This window comes from Penicillium cataractarum (assembly GCF_028827025.1).
Source record: "Penicillium cataractarum strain IBT 29864 chromosome Unknown utg000007l, whole genome shotgun sequence".
Classification (NCBI taxonomy): domain Eukaryota; kingdom Fungi; phylum Ascomycota; class Eurotiomycetes; order Eurotiales; family Aspergillaceae; genus Penicillium; species Penicillium cataractarum.
The window spans coordinates 4,301,435-4,307,447 of NW_026622743.1; positions in this window are offsets into that span (position 1 = coordinate 4,301,435).

The window sequence follows — 6,013 nt, forward strand, 5'->3', positions numbered from 1 at the left end:
TTAAATATCGCTTACAACACTACACGCGCGTAGTGAAGGGCAAATCTCACGCGTTGATAAGCGCCCACCTGGTCATAAATTGACCCAAACCGAAGATGATTCGCTTACTGAGTAGATAATCTCTATGGGTACGCGTGGGGCAGCCCCTAGGCCCTGTACAGTTTGAGATATGGCCAATATCGTATTAGCTGCGCGTGGTAACCTACCACCATCTACTGTTAGTAAGAATTGGTCATCATCCTTCGTTAACTAGCCGCCGTCCTAAGCTACGCACACGATTCTCGCGAAGATACAATTACCAAGGGCTCTTAACGAAGATCCAAAGTCCCCCCAGCTGTGGTTTACTACCGTACAACACATAATTGATGAGAAGGGCATACAACCAGAGGATATCTATAATTTTGATGAGACCGGGTTTGCAATTGGCCTTATCTCTGCACAGAAGCTGGTTACCAGGGCAGAATAATATGGGCGGAGGACTATCCTACAACCTGGTAATCGCGAATGGGTTACTGCAATCGAATCTATCTGCGTAGATGGCTAATCGCTTCCGCCATGTATAGTCTTTCAGGGCAAGGTCTATATATCTAGTTGTTTTGACAATCTACCAAAAGATTGGGCAATTTGAGGCCTCTGCTAACGGTTGGACTACCGATGAGATTAGTCTACGCTGGTTACAGAAGATCTTTATACCATACACCAATACCCGCGTGTGTGGGAGATTTCGATTGATTCTTGATGATCATGGTAGCTATCTTACACCCCAATTCGACAGAATCTGTACAGAAAGGATATCATACCACTCTGCATGCCTGCGGGCTCGTCGCATCTTTACAGCCTCTACATGTTGGCTGTTTTGTGGTGGTAAAGCGTGCATACAATCGCTTTGTGAGCGATCTGGCCCGTGTGGGATGGAAAAATATCGACAAGCTTGATCTCCTAGAGGATTGCTAACGCGCGCGGTTAGAAGCCTTTATACCGAGGACTATTCAAAATATCTTCGTCGCCACCGGTCTAAATCCAATTAACCCAGAGAGGGCCCTTTTAAACCTAAATATCTCTCTACGAACCCCTACTCCCCCAGGCAGCAGACCAGGCAGCAGATCTAGTCAATTCACACCAAAAACGCCTAAGACAGTGGTCTAATTACATAAGCAAGCATCCTCGCTTAAGCAATTACTAAAGCAACGGTCAAATAGCCCTTCAACACCATCGAAGATCTTACTAGATCAGATTATCAAGGGTCACTATATTGCCTTACACAACACTGCATTACTTGCTCAAGATAATGCGAATCCACGCGCAGCCAATGAGATGAAGCGCCAGAAACGCAATCGGTCGTATAGGCAGATACCCCATCAGGTTGGTCTATCGGTTGAAGAAGGTCTACTACTAGTTGAACAGCTAAATCAGGAGGAAGAAGCTGATGGGGTAGTATCGCATGCACAGGGCGAATTGCCTAATCAGGCAGATCCACCACGTACTAGGGCACCTCCTAGGTGTAGCGGATGTGGGGGAATTGGTCATAGGATAAATTATTATAAGAATCGTTAGCAATACAAAATTGTATGGGTGTTGATAGAGATAATCGATTTTGAAATTCTATCTTCTGGTACAGTTGCGCCGCCAAAGTCTCCGACTACCCCTAGCTGACCGCCCATTTTCTGCCATAAATTCTGCCGTACTAAAACCTCCAAAAAATCATAATCAAATTAATTGTCAAAACGGGGTAAATTGGTATAGACTAGTATGCATTGAAACGAATAAGAACTGCCGGAATCATCCAGAGAAAGGCTGATTGATTAAAGGAAGGAAAGGACTCGAACGACTGGGAAAAAGGGGCAGGTCGAGCTGTCCCATGGCGGTGTAACTGGGTATTCGAGTGACCATACCGATGTTCAAAGGTTACCCGCATATTACATACAAATACGTAGTGTAGTGGGAGAACAGGTGACGATGTAGAGAAGGTGATTGGGTGAGAGTACACTGAGGTGTATTGGAATACGCTGAGGAGTATTGATTGAACAGTCATTTACCAGTCAGCCTCCTTTTCCTATTTTGTACTAGTCTGAGATTCTGTTTCCTGAGGTATTCAGGCCTCTCAACGCTCATTACTTCGAAGAGGACTCGAAGGGACAAGAAGAACACACTGACGAATATACACTCTTTGGATTCTCCTCCGCGGATACCTATCTTTCACTACTCGGTCTCTCAGCACGATTTCTAGGCTGGGTGGTAGATATTCTCTCATCTCGACCCGTCTGATTGGTCAGACTGCCGTCGAGCGTTTCCCTCTTCAGTAGGAAATCTGGGAAGGAATGGACCAATCCGAGGTCACTGTAATGCTACTCTCCACTTTTCCACGACCTTAATCTAGTAACTAATATTTAGTATACCAGCCATTTGATGCAATTATAGCCTGCACCCTCCGCGGCATACTCTCTGATAGACTGTCTAGTATACTAAGATCGATCTGCTGCCATGCTTCCTTCGCTGTATCGATCAAGATGGCTAGAGTAGTATTATTGTTTGGCATATGTAGTAGATCAGGCCTAATGTCATAGATCTTTTGCTTGAGTAAGGTCCATAGATTCTCAATTGGATCAAGATCTGGTGAGCAAGGCGGCCAAATCATAATCTCACGGCCTAGGTCTGCTACAAATTCGCGTACGATCTGTGCAGTATGCGTTCATGCATTGTGTTGTTGAAAGATTGACGTAGGATCAACAAGTAAAGTTGGTAGGATTCGTTGATATAAATCCAGAATAAAAAAGCGATTTGCACCTTGACGAGGCGATTCTGAATCTCTATAATGGGCGGGCTACTAAGCCACTTCGGCGAAGCGACCCGGAGAATGCAGCCTAAAACATCTGTTTAACTTGGAATCCGCGATGTGGTACTGGTTGAACTTCGCCTTAGACTGCTTAGTCGGATTCGCGAATAAAGTTATATGCTGGACGTAGCCCAATACCCCGCTCAACTGTACACTCGTCAGACCAAGAGACTCGGTCAAAATCATCTTTAGTGTAGTGTTGATACCGTAAGGCCCAAGATAGTCGTGTAGCCGCATGCTCAGGCTTAAGAGATGGGCGTTTCATAACTCGCCATTTTTGGAGACCCTCGACAGAGAGTAATCGCGCGATAGAATCCTTCTTGCATTTATGATTCACTTCAGAGAGTAAGTCATCGCACGAGACTCGAGGATCTTCATGAATCTTTTGGAGGACCTTTTGACGGTTATCATCAGTTAAGATCTTCGGGCGCCCAGATCGCTTTAGTGACTGTTCTTTATCGCGAATTCGCCATTGAAGGCAGGTGTATTTGATAGTGAGAGCGGTATAGAAGGTTAATTCTTATGCGTTTACCCATACGACCATGTAACGATTTGGGTACCAATTATCCTTGTAGCTCCCCGCACTACGAGACGGCATATTGGCACTATCGGCTGTGCAATTAGCTCAGGATACTTCGAAAAGAGCGATATCTGCTCTCGGCGCGTGAGCACCAAAGTCGTGCCCTAGCGGGTTTTCGGTTGGATAGCGTCGACAATCTCACCTCGACACAATGTAATATAGCATTCGTAATGTGCTATATATTAGTGGTTTACCCCTTTATATATTGTCTTAATAATGAGCCCAACGTAGAAGATAAGGAGTGACCTAGGGTACTAGATAGATTACTAGAAGTCTTGAAAGTCACACACAGACTCAAGGGAGCCATGACACGCATGATAAACCGGGTCGCGAGCGGCGAATTATGTCCGCTCGTACGACCAGACTTAACTCGTCCAGCAATGATAGACATGTCTCAATTGATCATTTCGGTGTTAAGAACGCGCAACGCGGTGGAAGCGAAGCAAAATCCCTCCCATGAGAGGGGAGTCTACGAGCAGACCCTCCAGCATCTACGCTACTCCTTAGAACAAGTCATGGGCGGGTGTGAACCCAAGGATTCAGCCTTTTGCTGGGCATTTTCCATTCCTGTTCGAAATCTAGCCTTACTTCGGGAGAGGGAGCCTTTGGCTTTAGTCGTTTAGGCTCACTATGTGGTTGTCCTGCATCATATACACCACCCTGTATGGATGGGAAACTGGGGAAGCCGTATCCTCAAAGAAATAGTCGACTGCTTTTATCCTGAGTGGCAGGGAATGATTATTTGGCCCATCGAAGCAACAGGTTGTTTAGTGCCTGGGGTATGAACCAACTCAGTCAATCTACAGCTGCTTACAATAACGATCTTGGCCGTCCTTACAAGAATACAGGCAGTATAGCTCATGCTTGCCCTAATTGCAAATCAGCGCGAGGACGATGTCGATCAATGGCCTCCGTACGTCCCAACGGATTACTAACCAAGCCGAGGAAATGAGTTCTCTGAATGACGAGCTAGAATGTCAGTTGGTTGATGAGAGCGATCAACCATATCCTTTGGAAAAAACCTCCAGATCGGGAAAAAAATTAGCCGCTGTCGACAGTGGGGAGCGGATATGGCTTCTTTTGCACAGTGATGCTGGGGACCTAGGAAATACAACCGAGATTGAGGCGAAGCAAACCTGTGGAACTTAAAAGGATATAGTGCCAATGACCCGAGCAAGGGTCTCCGTGGAGTAACCATAGGCCAGTGACGAACGATAGTAAGAGTGTGAATCTTCAAGTGGGCCCTTGAAGAGCTGGATTCAGCCGGGATTACATTTAGCTGGTAGTCATTGCAGACACTGTGGAAACGATGGAGACCCCGGGCGCCGAAAAGAGATCTGGGCCGGGAACTACGCTAGCTGGCGCCCGGTTGAAAATCGTTTGAACGCCTTGGACCATCGCGCGACCCACTGCACTAATACTGTTGCTGCCTATTATGGAAAGTGTAGAAGGCACGGGTCCAATCGTATTTTTCATCACCTCACCGCTCCGCCTTACATTGGTTAGTCCAGCGGCCGGGCAAATCGGGAGTCTCGATACCCTAAAAGGTGTCTAGTCTGTGTCAACAAGTTGAGGTTTCTTTTCTTTGGATTCTCAAACGAAATTTGAGAAGTGAAAAGGTGGAGAGGTCACGAGACCAGTGGACAACGGAATTTGACTCCTCCCAAAATGCTAATAAGCAGCCCCGCAAATTCCAAACCTCTTATGCCTAAATAGTAGATCAGTGCTCGTTATCTTGTGCATCGGGTCTTTGGTGGGGTCTCCGATCAATAGTGTATCTGATTGGCCAAGCGTGCCGACTGAAGGTGAGAAAATACCAAAATCTTTTTTGAGCGCTCCCTAGGCTCCACCAGAGGGATGCATTTGTCTTTCCCAAAGGGACTCTGTTAGATGTTCGAAGTCCCAAAGCCCCAGTACATATTAAATAGTGGACTCTGTGCCTTCGTTTTCGAGATCGCCATTTTCGAGTCCCGAATTCAATCCGCTTCTGTCACGCCCAAGATGTATCCTCTTGCCAACCACGCTTGCTTGTCCTGTGCCGAAAAGAAGAGAAAATGCGATCGTCTATTTCCCAAATGTACGGCATGTTTCAAGTAAGGGCTCTTAAAACGCTATCCCCTCAATCTGCTGACCTTTTGGCAGACAAAAGCGACAGTGTTGGTACAGAGCTTCTTCGCGTGTGCCAGCTCAGGAATATGTGAAGGACGACAAAAACCTGCACCCTTCCAACTTACCGAAATTCACGACGGATCAACAGCCAGAACTGTCTCTGTACACCGGAAACAGTGTCAATCAGCCAGCAATTGTACCCAAAGCTTCAGGTGCAGCGAGGGCTATTGGGGCATGTCTCAATTGCCGCGCAGGGAAACGAAAATGCGACAAAAAATGGCCGACCTGCGGGCGATGCTCAAGGTATCACTTATGGTAGCGAAGATAATTGAATTTTGAGATGGCTAATGGTAAGCGACAGACTATATCCCGTTTGTGCTTATCCCAAGCAGGCTCTCGTGATCGATGGCCCCAGTGCTTCCTTCCTGCATTCGCTTGACATTAGCCGGTTGAATGCTGTAATACCGTTACCAGTCGAACAACAACTCCAC